General features: G+C 44.6%; 1 pseudogene; it reads right to left on the minus strand.

The window, feature by feature from the left end:
- Window positions 1-9606: 9606 nt before the first annotated feature.
- LOC115635479 overlaps window positions 9607-12617 on the minus strand; it is a 34409-nt pseudogene continuing 31398 nt past the window's right edge.

Below are 12617 nucleotides of genomic sequence, written 5' to 3' on the forward strand. Positions count from 1 at the left end.
GGCCATGCAGTTACATGGGGATGAACTCCACTGTCCACTGCATTTGTTGATAGGAATAGCATAAACAGATCCCTACATGAGGGACCAGGAAGAGCCAAAAACATATTAGGAATTATGAAAGCCCTCTTACATCCTCTCCTCTGGCTACATTTTAGGCTGTGTTGTGTGCTTACAATGGAAGGGCATTGGGGGAAAGGGAGCAGGAGTGTGGATATGGGAAAAGATGCAAAAGGGAGGCTACTACTGTCAGTGCTTTTGATAAAGAATTTTCCGGCATTAGAGAATTAAGCACTGGGTTCTCATGTAATTTAAGCTCTGTCTGTCTGTCTGTCTCTCCCTCTCCAGTTAACCAAATATTATCAATATGCCTTTATTTGCCATTATTCCTTTTACCGTTTCCTTACTTAACTATATAAGAACTATCTGGTTCATTAGTGGCACTGTCAGACCAGTGGTATAGCCAGGTGGAGTGAACTTGGCAAGAGGGGGAGGGTGGACATAAAAAAGGCGGCACCCACTGTGGCACTTGTATTCAATGCGTAGCGCTCCGGGTCTTCAGTGGGCACTTTGGTGGCAGGTCCCTCACTCGCTCCAGGTCTTCAGCGACACTGAAGGACCTGCCGCTGAAGTGCTGCTGAAGACCCAGAGCACCTCCCGGTGAATACAAGCCCCGCAGCGATATGTCAGCCCCCCCCCTTCACATTCAGAGTAAAAGTTAAAAAGGTGCCAAAAAATTATAAAGGCACCACTTGGGCTCAGTGGGGCAGCGGCCACTCCCCCCCCAGCTATGCTACTGGGTCAGACTGGTCAAGGAGTCAGTGTGAAAGGGCCACCAGCTGCCTTAAACACTGCCTGAAACCCTCTTCTGAGGGCATTTTCACACATGGCATCTCAGGGCTTGGCTACACTTGCAAGTTAGTGTGCAATAAAGCACACTAGCTCACTACCTGTCCACACTGGGAAGGCATGTAGAGCGCTCTGATTCCACACCTACAGCGCTGCTGGTACTCCACCTCAGCGAGTGGAATAACACTTGCTGCACCTCTGCTGGAGCGCCGTGGTGCCAGTGTGAACGGGGTGTTGTATTACTGCACGCTGATTGGCTCTGGAAACATCCCATAATCCCCTTAAGTCAAGTGGCCACTCTTGTCATTGTTTTTGAATTGCTGCAGGAATGCGGATATGCCCTTTCAAAGCTCCGTTTCTGACAGTCGGATGCTTGTCTGCTCAGAGACAAAGCAACCATTAGTGTGTAATGCTGTGTGTGAGAGAGGCGGGGGAGGGGGAAGGGGATCTGCTGCTGTCTGAACTTACAAGACAGCATGCTGACATACTCTCAGCCCCCCAAAAACCCACTCTCTCTCCCCCCACATACACACAACACACTCCCTCACACCCCACCCCATTTGAAAAGCACATTACTGTCACTTGCATGCTGGGATAGCTGCCCATAATACACAGCTCCCAATGCCACTGCAAGAGCCGCAAATGTGGCCACGCCAGTGTGCTTGAAGCTGTCAGAGTGGACAGACTGCAGCGCTTTCCCTACTGCACTCTCCGAAGGCTGGTTTAACTCAAACCGCTCTACATCTGCAAGTGTAGCCATGCCCTAAGTGCCACTCACTAAGCTACTCTGCGCAGTAAGAGATGAAATCTTGATTAGCATTTACCAGAGAAATGTGTGTTTCTTTCAGATGGGGCACAATAATTGTCAGTTATGATTGGAGTGTGGGGGAAAAGCAAATTCTGGATGCATGCTCATTAAAAGAATAGATTTATTCTATGGACAAGTAATTAGATTCTGTCCCCTAGTGGGTCTCCTCTGTTGGGCCACTCTGTCCTGCTTTATTAGGGACCTATGAGCTGGGGTGTTGGAGCTCTCTGTGTACAATTATGTTATGATGTGTGTATTCAGGAGAGGTATTTCAGAGAGGGCACTTGCTGATTCAGCATTAGTGGTGAGTGGCTTCAAGTCCAGCCACTTTGGAGATCTACCTGTCATGGGCAACAGAGCCCAGGAACAATATACAGTGCATTTACACAATGGGCATAGATATTAGGGGATACAATGATTGCCTACTGAGCTATATAGAAATCCCACCCTAGAGGGTACTCACCATCCTCTGGGAATTAGTAAATCAGGATCTTACCTCTTTCGTGATACCAGATGGATAGTATGCAGGCTGGAAACTGGTCAATATTCTAAAATAGAAATAGAAATTCCTTTCTTATTGCTGCATGAAACTCCAGTGATAAATTGGAGACTGAAAATGTATAGATGACTCAAAAAATGGATTTAAAAGCCTTGATGAAAGAGACAATCCCTCCTGGAAATGAGTGCTAGCAGCAGCAGGAATGCAGTGGGATGTGTGGAATGCAGGGGTACTTTCTCCTCTCTGCAAGCTCAGATCCCGTCATACACTTACCTTGAAGCTTTCTGTGCAAGGACAAGGCAGATTCATCCTAGGGGCACTTATATAGGGTCTTATCTGCACATGTAGCAGCCTCCTCCTCTTTCTTAGGTCAAGACATTTTTGGCAAAGTATTGTTTGGCAAACTTGACTCAGAGCATGATTGTCATTCATATAAGATATGGATATATATAGAAATATTTGTTGTCTTACTAGCTATGTGAATAAATCTCCTATAAATATTATGACTGGGAATTTGAAGAGGAAGTGCTCTGTAGTAGTTAGAGCAGGGCACTGTTGGGACTGCTGGCTTCTAGTTCTGGCTGGGCCACTGACTTACTATGTGACACTTTAGATTTCTGTGTCATAGAGCTCAGTAGAGATTAAATGGTTTATTATTAATTATTATTATTATAATAATATAGACTTTTGGCAACTGTGGTCTGGAAAATCCTGCAATAAAGCAAAGAGAGAGAGATTTAGAACAGTCCTGATCCCGGAAATGAAAACAGTATATCTACACTTTGAGCTGGAGCTACAAATTCTATTCCAGCTTGAGGCAATATATCCACACTAGCTCGGCTAATGCACTAATCAGAGCAGTGGTTAGTTGTAGCTGTGGCAGCCAAGCGGCAGGGAGAGCTAGCCACCCGAGTACATGCCTGGTGTCGCAAACAGATATTTAAATAATAATAATAATAAGAAGAAGAATGTTTTGTGTAGATTTTGAGCTTTATAAACATTTTTTAATTTTTCAAAATACAGTTTAAGAAAAATATGAAACAACAAATTTAAACCTTTTGTTTAGAAAACATCAAATCAAAACATTTCTGATTTTTAAGGGTTTCTTTTGACCAAATCAATTCAGCAAAATCTGCATGAATTCACAAAATGTTTGGAATCAAAGAAGCTGCATTTTTGTTCCAAAAAACACCCGTTTGGGTAGAAACATTTTGCCCAGCTGTATTTGGGAGCCACTTGCAAACACATTGAAGGGTGACAGTAACTTTATTTTTAATTCCAAATATCGTTCCTCACTTTTTAGGTGTTAGTCTGAGACTACGTCTTCACTACCAGCCATATTGGCAGGTAGCAATCGATTTCTCGGGGATCGATATATCATGTCTCATCTAGACACGATATATCGATCCCCGAACGAGCTCCTGTCGACTCCAGAACTCCTCCAACGCGAACAGCGGTAGCGGAGTGGACGGGGAGCCGTGGACGTCGATCCCACGCCATGAGGACGGTAGGAAACTCGATCTAAGATACTTCAACTTCAGCTATGCTATTCATGTAGCTGAAGCTGCGTATCTTAGATCGATTCCCCCCCTAGTGTAGACCAGCCCTGAGTAGTGAGTTGCATTGCAGAGACCAGCCATGGAATGGTATCACATCCTAGGTGCTCATATTACTCAATAAAGGGGGTGACATATAATCAACTCATCAGTCATGGCTAATCTCTTCTCCTGTCTTCATTCTGTCTCTCTGAAACTAAACTCAGAATGAAAGCAGTGCTCTTGTTCTCCCAAGACTTTCACCTCACTGCACATGGTGTGTCTCCGTTGTATCCAACTATGCTATCGTGGCATCTCCTGTGTTCTCGTCAGTGTATAGTCTGATCTGTAGGGAGCAAGGTCACAAACAGATGTCACATAGGAATGTGAAGGCTCCCACTGAAGACTTGCCATGATGCTTAGCCCTTTTTTCAATCTGTTTTTCATGTCTGTCTTTCTTAAACTGTTTACAACCTTTATTGATGGTTGTTTTTCATTCAAGACTACGTGCACAACCCCTCACATCACTCCATACCCTCACTCCCAGGTCTGTTAGTATAGGCAGGGCTTTGGATGCACCATCTTTCCTGTCAGCCGCTCTTGAGGAGGCACTGCTGTGAGCCACCCTTTTGCACTGGCCTGAGAGCTCAGCTCAGCCATTTTGGAGCCTACAGCCTGTACCACCTCTGCCCTCTTCCGTCAACACACATAACTGTTAATGCTGAAGGTCCAGAAATCTAGAGGCTTCATGCAAATAACTAGTATATTAATTCACACATTTTGAGAATATGCTTGCGCTCTTTTACATAAACAGCAGAAAGAATGCCGGTTATAACCCACCAGGGTTCAGAATACACTACTATCTATCTATCCTCAGATGTTTCTACCTCTTCATCTCATTCATAATCTTTTTCCTTACAATGGAAGTCATTCAAAAGTGCTGAGGAGGAAGCTCAGCATCATGTCTACTCCTGAACCTAGCCAGCTTTAGAGTGGGAGTTGTGGCTTGCTCAAAACACAACAAAACTGGATCGCAATTATACACCTCGAAAATATGTCTGTGTTGCCAGGTGAGACATAAAACCAAGACGCTATGCAGCCATGTGGGATATTCAAAGATCTTGTGTGGCTTTTAACTTCTTCCATGCAAAAATCAGGGCATGAACAAAAGTGTCCCAGACAAATTTCAGTCTCAGCAAGTCTTTTGCATTCCCACATTTCCTTCACATTTCCTCTGTGGTTAGACTAGTAGTTAGCTTCCCCTTGCCCTCCTGCTGTGCCATCTCTGCTCTGAGTGACCACCATTTCCCCTCAAGCCACCCCTGTTGCACCCCAGCTGACGTGCTTGGAATTGCTGATTTGCAGAAACCCACTCCCACCAGTAGGGACGGCTCTCCCTGTTTTCTCCCCCAGTATGTGTTTTTCCTGCTGCAGGGACTTTGCTGGGGTTGCTGTCTCCAAAATCAGTCGCTCTGTGGTTCCCTAAAGCCGCTCCCCTTCATGTGAGTGAGGCAGAGTCACTGAATGGTGTCCTGCGAGAGGTGCAATTACCTGTTACACTAATGGACAAGGAAGGGCAGCCCGATATGGGACCTAGTGAGCCTCGGCCTGGTAAGATCCTGGAGGGGCAGCCATCACTCAGTCCATCCCATTGGTAGCCACCCAGTGGAGGCAGATGGGGGCATCACCCTTTAGTGCTGCTTTTCAAGTTGCCATGTGACAGAAGAAGTCACTGCCTGCCAGTAGCAATGAGAGAGGCAGGCATCTGATTGAGAGGCCTAGAGAGGAAGCCCAACTGCAGGAGTCTCCCAGGAAACCCAGAGTCCTAGAACGTCTAATGTCTTCAACTTTTCCCCTCCCCACATGTCCCAGCCTACGTCCCACTTTGCTTTTAGACAGGGAACTCAAATAAGTTGATCTGAGTACAGCCCCTGCCAAGCCACACTGCCTCATGGCCAGAGCCAGCATCAGCACCCACCCGAGCCCCTGCCCCTTCTCAGACCCAGCATCACCACCCGCCCGAGCCCCTGCCCTGTGGCTAGAGCCACCGTCACCACCCACCTGAGCCCCAGGCCCGTGGCCAGACCCAGCATCACCACCCACCCTAGCCCCTGCCCCATGGCCATAGCCACCGTCACCCCTGCCTGAGCTCCAAGCCCGTGGCCATAGCCACTGTCACCACCCGCCCGAGCCCCAGGCCCGTGGCCAGAGCCAGCATCGCCACCCGCCTGAGCCCCTGCCCTGTGGTCAGAACCAGCATCACCTGGTGCTGGTCACCTGGTGTAGGTGTCTCTATCTTGTTCTTGACTGCTAAATTGCATTAAAAGAAGCTGAAAATACATGACATTTTTTCTACTATTTCTCTTCTCTGTCAGCTATTGCTGTAGTTGCTACAAGACTGTTACACAATTGCAAAGGGGAGATAGTACTTGTGGTTGTGAATTTAAAGGGAGGATTCACTATAAAATCCTATTATATGGCTATGAAAAATTTTAGCAACTCAGTCTAGGAATAAGCTTTGTAGTGAATCAGAGAGATAGGGAGGATCTCCGTTTTTTTTCTTATTCTAATAAAAATGTCTTGTTCAGTGTTAAAAGAACATGACTCTGTGATTCTTTGCCATTGTCACATGATGTGGGCTTTGTAATTTCTTGTATAAACCCACATCTAGGCTTTTGATCTAATTCCTGTTCAGGTCACGTTAGAATTGAAATTCTCCAGCGCTGCATGAAAACTGTAATGAATAATTTCCATTCTAATTTTAATTTTGGTGAGGCGCACTGCAGTGCTAGTCTCTCCCCAAAAGCATCAGTATGGTTTTGTTACAACGAGAGCACTAGTCTCCTCTTACACTCCTTCTTGGGTGAAACAGTTGTTAATCTGTGGAGCTCCAAAACTACACACTTTGGACTGCTAATCTGTACCCTACCTTTAGGTTTAGTTTTAGCTAGAAACTCTCTCTTAATTTTAAGCTTCACTTCTGGACTCCCTATGATAGACATAGTGTGTGTTAACTGAGGAGGATTATTCAGATTCCACTACACTGATTCAGAGGTCCCACTTACATATCTTCTGTGTCAATTTTAAATCTGATATCTAGCTTTACCTCCCAGGGTTAACTAAAATCATTTAGGACAGCAACACATTCAAGAAGGAATGATGGATGCTTGTCATTTTCTTGTGCTCCTACTCTCCTTCTGTGACATAATAAATCAGCATATTCTTGCTTCAAAGCCAGCACCTTCTGCACGTTCCTTGTACACTGAGTGCATTAAAGAATTTGCTGTTGATTGTAGCTGTCTTACTATGCTGTGATCTGGAGGATGGATGTTTCCATGCTACCATATCTAGTCCTTTCCTGGCTCTGTAGTTAGGCAACGGGGTGGAATTGTAGTGAATCTGAAGATGGAAGGCAATTTGGGTGGAAGTGACCGTGAAATGATGGATTTCATGATTCTAAGTAAAGGAAGGAGTGAGAGCAGCAGAAAAAGAACAATGGACTTTAGAAAAATAGACTTTAACAAACTCAGAGAACTGGTAGGTAAGGTGCCAAAGGAAGAAAGTCTTAGAGATAAAAGAATTCAGGAAAGGTGGCAGTTTTTCAAAGGGACAATATTCAAGGCACATCTGCTGAAAAAGACTCTGGGTGGCTCAAAAGCTTGTTTCTCTCACCAACAGCAGTTGGTGTATTAAAATATATTACCTCATCCACCTTGTCTCTCTAATATCCTGGGACCAACACGGCTACAACTACACTGCATACAACTATTTCAATGTTAGGGAAAGTTAGCAAGAATAGCAAGAGGCCAATCTGACTCCATCAGGAGCTATTTAGTTACTTGAAAATAAAAATAAAAAAATTCTACAAAATGTGAAAACCTGTACAAATTGCAAAGGAAGAGTACCAAAGAAGAGCACAAGCTTGCAGGAACAAAATCGAAAGGCTACACTACAAAATAATTTATACTTAGCAAGTGACATAAAAGGCAGTAAGATGTTTGTTAAATATATTAGGAGCAAGAGAAATGTAGGTTCTCTACTTAGCAGGTAGCAACACTGACAACAGATGGCATCAAGAAGGCTGATGTGTTTAATGCCTATTTTGCTTTAGTCTTCACTAAAAATGTTAATGGTGACCAGATACTCAGCACAGTTTAATGTTAACAAGGGGGAAGGAACGCAAGACGAAATAGGCAAAAATAAAAGTTTAAAGTTGCTGAATCAACTTTGGAACCGTTAATAATTATCTTTGTGAACTCCTGGAGGCCAGGTGAAGTCACAGAGGACTGGAGAACAAATATAGGACCTATCTTTAAGAAAGGTAACAAAGAAAACCTGGGAAATTATAGATCAGTCAGCCTAACTTAAATATCTGGAAAGATACTGGAACAAATTATTAAACAATCAATTTGAAAGCACCTAGAGGATAAACAGGGTTATAAGGAATAGCCAGCATGGATTTGTCAAGAACTAATCATGCCAAACCAACCTGGTTTCCATTTTTGACAGGGTCACTGGCCTAGTGGATAGGTGAGAAGCAGTAAACATGATGTATCTTGATTTTAGTTAGGCTTCTGTCACAGTCCCCTATTACATTCTCATAAGCAGACTAAGGAAATGTGGTCTAGATGAAATTACTATAAGGTAGGTGCACAGCCGGATGAAAGACTGCACTCAGAGGGTACTTATCAGTGGTTAAGTGTTAAACTGAGATGGTGTATCTATTGGAGTCAGTCTTGGGTCCAGTGCTAGTCAATATTTTCATTAATGATTGGATAATAGAGTGGAAAGCAAACTTATTGAATTTGCAGATGACACCAAACTGGGAGGGGCTGCAAGATCTTTGGAAGACAGGATTAGAATTCAGCACTACTTTGACAAATTATATAATTGGTCTGGATTCAACTAGATGAAATTCAAGAAAGGCAAGCACAAAGTACTTCATTTGGAGAGGAAAAATGAAACGCACAAATACAAAATGGGGACTAATTGGCTAGGTGGTAGTACTTCTGAAAAGGATCTGGGGGGTCTTGTGGATCACAAATTGAATATGAGTCAACAATGTGATGCAGTTGAGAAAAAGGCTAATATTCTGGGCGTGTCATAACAGGTGTGTCATATGTGTCATACATAAGGAAGGTAATTGTCCCACTCTTCTTGGCACAGGTGAGGCCTCAGCTGGAGTATTGTGTCCAATTCTGGGTGCCACATTTTAGAAAAGATGTGGACAAATTGGAAAGAATGCAGAAGAGAGCAACAAAAAATATAAAAGATTTAGAAAATCTGATTTGTGACAAAAGGTTAAAAAAACTGGGCACGTTTGGTCTTGAGAACTCCTGGAGGAATGCTGGTCCCAGACTGTGGAACAAACTCCCCAATGAACTAAGCACCTTCACACACATCCCCAACTTCCATTCCAAGTGCCAGAGGCACTTCTCCAACCTGTTTTACCTAATGTAAAAACACCACCAACAAAAAACCCTACCAAAAGTAAACACTCCTTTGCACAACAATTCCTTCCTGGAGAGAAGCTGAGAGAAAGAACAAACCACATGTGAGAATTGTTAATCACATTACTTAATACTCTACTGGAAGGTGCTCAGATACCACGATGATGAGGATGGTATAAAAACCTGAATAGAATAGAATAGGGTTTAGGCTGAACTTTCAACATTAACATTTGGCATTTCTTACTCTTGAGCACTTACTTTCTCAATCTTTGTGTCACGTTTAACACTATTTTTCCTCTCAGCTAATAATTTTATAATGTATAATGAAGAAATACTATGTGATCAGGTAATTAAAGACTGTGTTGTAATGGATGCATGCAAAGGACGAGTTAAAATTAATCATTCAATAGTGCACAAACCTCAATAAGACCCCAAAGTTAATCTGTAAAAAACAAAAGCCTCTACTAGTTCTTTGTATGCAAAGGTCTCTACAATCTTTATTTCCTAAACAGTGAGGACAGAATAACCAATAAATACAACAAAGTGACAGAGAGATTCACATTTTGTGCGTTTCTTCAGTCACTTTGTACCATGGTGACATCCTCACTCTTCTCCTTCAATCTTCCTGTGAATCTCGCGGCTCTTCACCCGCAGTTTGTTAACCTGGGACTCCGCAATGTCAGCCCGCTCCTCAGCCTCTTCCAGCTCGTGCTGGATCTTGCGGAACTTGGTGAGGTTGACATTGGATAGTTCCTCCTGAGGATGGAGAGAGAGTTGTGAAAACCAAAGTGCTGACAGTTGCCGTTTGTCAGGAATCAGGGCCTGCAACAGATCCACTCTGGAAGCAGTGCCTGCAGTAGAGCCAGTCTTTGGGCAACCTTAATGAATGCAGCTGGCTTAACGTAGGCTGCCTGTTTGGCTACACACCCTGACTGGTTGGATGGATCAGCAGACCTGCTCTTAAGCCCAGCTTCAGCAGCAGCAGTTTAGCAGTTGCTCACAGCAGTCATCTATATATATGATATCTCCTGTTCATTCCCAGCCCTGCTCCTGCCTTGCCTCGCTCCAGGTAACCTGGACCCTTGGCTCAGATTTCTGACCTCTGACTCTGGCTCTGACCCTGGGCTCCAATTCCTTGCTAGCAAATGCTCTTCTAACCACTAGAAGTAGCCTAACTGACTTTTGCTCTAACCATTAGGCAGCGACTGCTCATATTCCAGTCACTGACAGTTTGAGCAGCCCAGCACAAAACAATACAAGAACTAGAGCTAATACAGGAAGCATGAATTCCACAAAGGCCAATATCTCTCTGAGTGAGATAATGGGAGCCCAATACCTTGCAGGACCAACTTGCCACCCTGTAGGTCTAGCATGCAGTCCTGCAAGCTCAATCTGTGCTGTCTTCAGCTCCAACCCCAACTCTCCAAGAGAGCAACTTCCCCCTGTATGACAAGTTAAATGGCAATTGCAACAAATTTTGTGGATTTTTAAATCAATGTTGGCTCCTATTTCTACTATGCACACAGTTGTACCTCACTGACAAAGCCTCTCACCTACACCCGGTGCACCAGGAGCTCAAGGAACATTTCCAGTCTGCCAATAAATATCATGCTGACTGAAGCTGTCAGGGCCACCCCAAATCTAGTCATAGGGGACAACGTGTGGCTCTCAGCCCAGAACTTTAAATTTAGCTGCCCATCTGCCAGACTACTAATACCTGAGCCCTTTCAGTGTTATACAACGTGTGAATCCAATGCCTTTTAGGTTACAGCTGCCCAAGTCCTTGAAGATACACGCTGTCTTTCACATCACACTTTTAAAGCCCTACATTGAGAACCCATATGCAAACCGCTCTGACCTTTCACTGCCCACTGCCATCCATAACAGTCCACGGACAGGAAAAGTACTTGGTCCCCTGAACGCTCCACTCTTGGCAAGTTAGGGGAAGGCTCCAGTAAGGGGTGGACTGGGAAGGCTATAGAATAAACTAGTGGTCATGGGCATGAACATCCACACCCTGGCCCTATTGCAAGAGTTTTTCAGCAGTACCCTGAGAAAGCAGGCCCAGGGTCCATAGGCAGTGCACTCGAAAGGAATTAGGGCTTGTAGCAGAGCCAGTCTGGAAGCAGGGCCCAAAGCAGAGCCAGTCTCTGGGCAATCTTAATGAGCACAGGTGGCCTATAGTAGGCTGCCTGATTGGTTGGAAGGTTCAGCAGATTGGCTCTTAAACCCAGCAGCAGCAGCAGTTCAAAAACTGCTCAAAGCATGTACCCAGAGCTGCAGTAGCGCCTGCTCCTGCCTTGTTCCCAGCCTTGCTCTTGCTTTGTTCCTGCCCTACTCCTGCCTTGGCTCCAACATTGTCCCTACCTTGCCTCACGCCAGGTAAGCCAGTTCTGCCCCTGGACTCCGACTCCTGACTGATGACTTTGTCCCTGACCCTTGACTCTGGCATTTGGACTCTGGCTGCAGCTCTGACCCTGGGCTCCAATTTCTGGCTACCAACTAGGCTTTCTAATCACTAGGTCTAACACCTGCTCTGACCACTTGATGTGACTGTTCTTGTCCCGGTCACTGATGCCCTCTTCTTGCATTTGGAACTTTATGGGATACAATTGCTTAATCTGTCACTCACTTGCCATCTCTTATCTGAAAACCAAGTACAGACCTTCTCACACTCACCATTTTCTAAGTTAGAAAATTCATTAAAAGCAAGGTGAAATCCTTTTTAAATGTAGAATGATGTTGCACATGTAATTGCTACTAGAAGTCTATTCACTGAGGGACAAGGAAATGACAAAAATCCAGAAGAGAAGTGCCATCCATTCTCGCTTGTGAGCCTTTCAGGAGACAGTTTTAGGTTTGCAGTTTGTATGCTCCGAGTTCAGGATTGGACAATGAACAAACCACCTTTCATTACATTGTAGCGCCAACAAGAGTGCATCCACCCTGAAGCTGAGTTCCAGGAGACACAGCCTTGATCACACAGTGTGTTTCAGTGAGCAGCATGGAGAGTTATTGTTGCATCCACACCATTAATCTACCATTTGAATACTGAGCTCCACCGAGTCAGATATGCCATGTATTGCATGCACACAACTGCAATGTATGAAAGTGATCTTTTGATTGGCAGTCTAGGTACTTTGAACCATTATGGTTCAAAGAGTAAGATTGCCCTGAACAGAATGAGAAAATGAGGTGCAGTTGCAAGAGAAAAGTAGGAATTTCTCATTCTGTCACAATCCTATTCCTCCCTAAGATCCTGATCCAAAGTCCATTGAAGTTAACTGGAGCCTTTCCAGTAATTCCAGTGAGGTTTGGATCAGATCCTCACAGAGAAGGCACTTGCCTCCCACTCATTTTCCCTCTTCTCTCTCCCAGTCAGGCAGCATAGACTCAGATCAGGCAGATCCCTACTTCCTTCCTTCTCTTCCAGCCAGGCAGCTCCTCTCTCAGTCCCTAACTATCCTCAGGCAGCTGTC

Source organism: Gopherus evgoodei, chromosome 15 (genome assembly GCF_007399415.2).
Source record: "Gopherus evgoodei ecotype Sinaloan lineage chromosome 15, rGopEvg1_v1.p, whole genome shotgun sequence".
Taxonomy (NCBI): domain Eukaryota; kingdom Metazoa; phylum Chordata; order Testudines; family Testudinidae; genus Gopherus; species Gopherus evgoodei.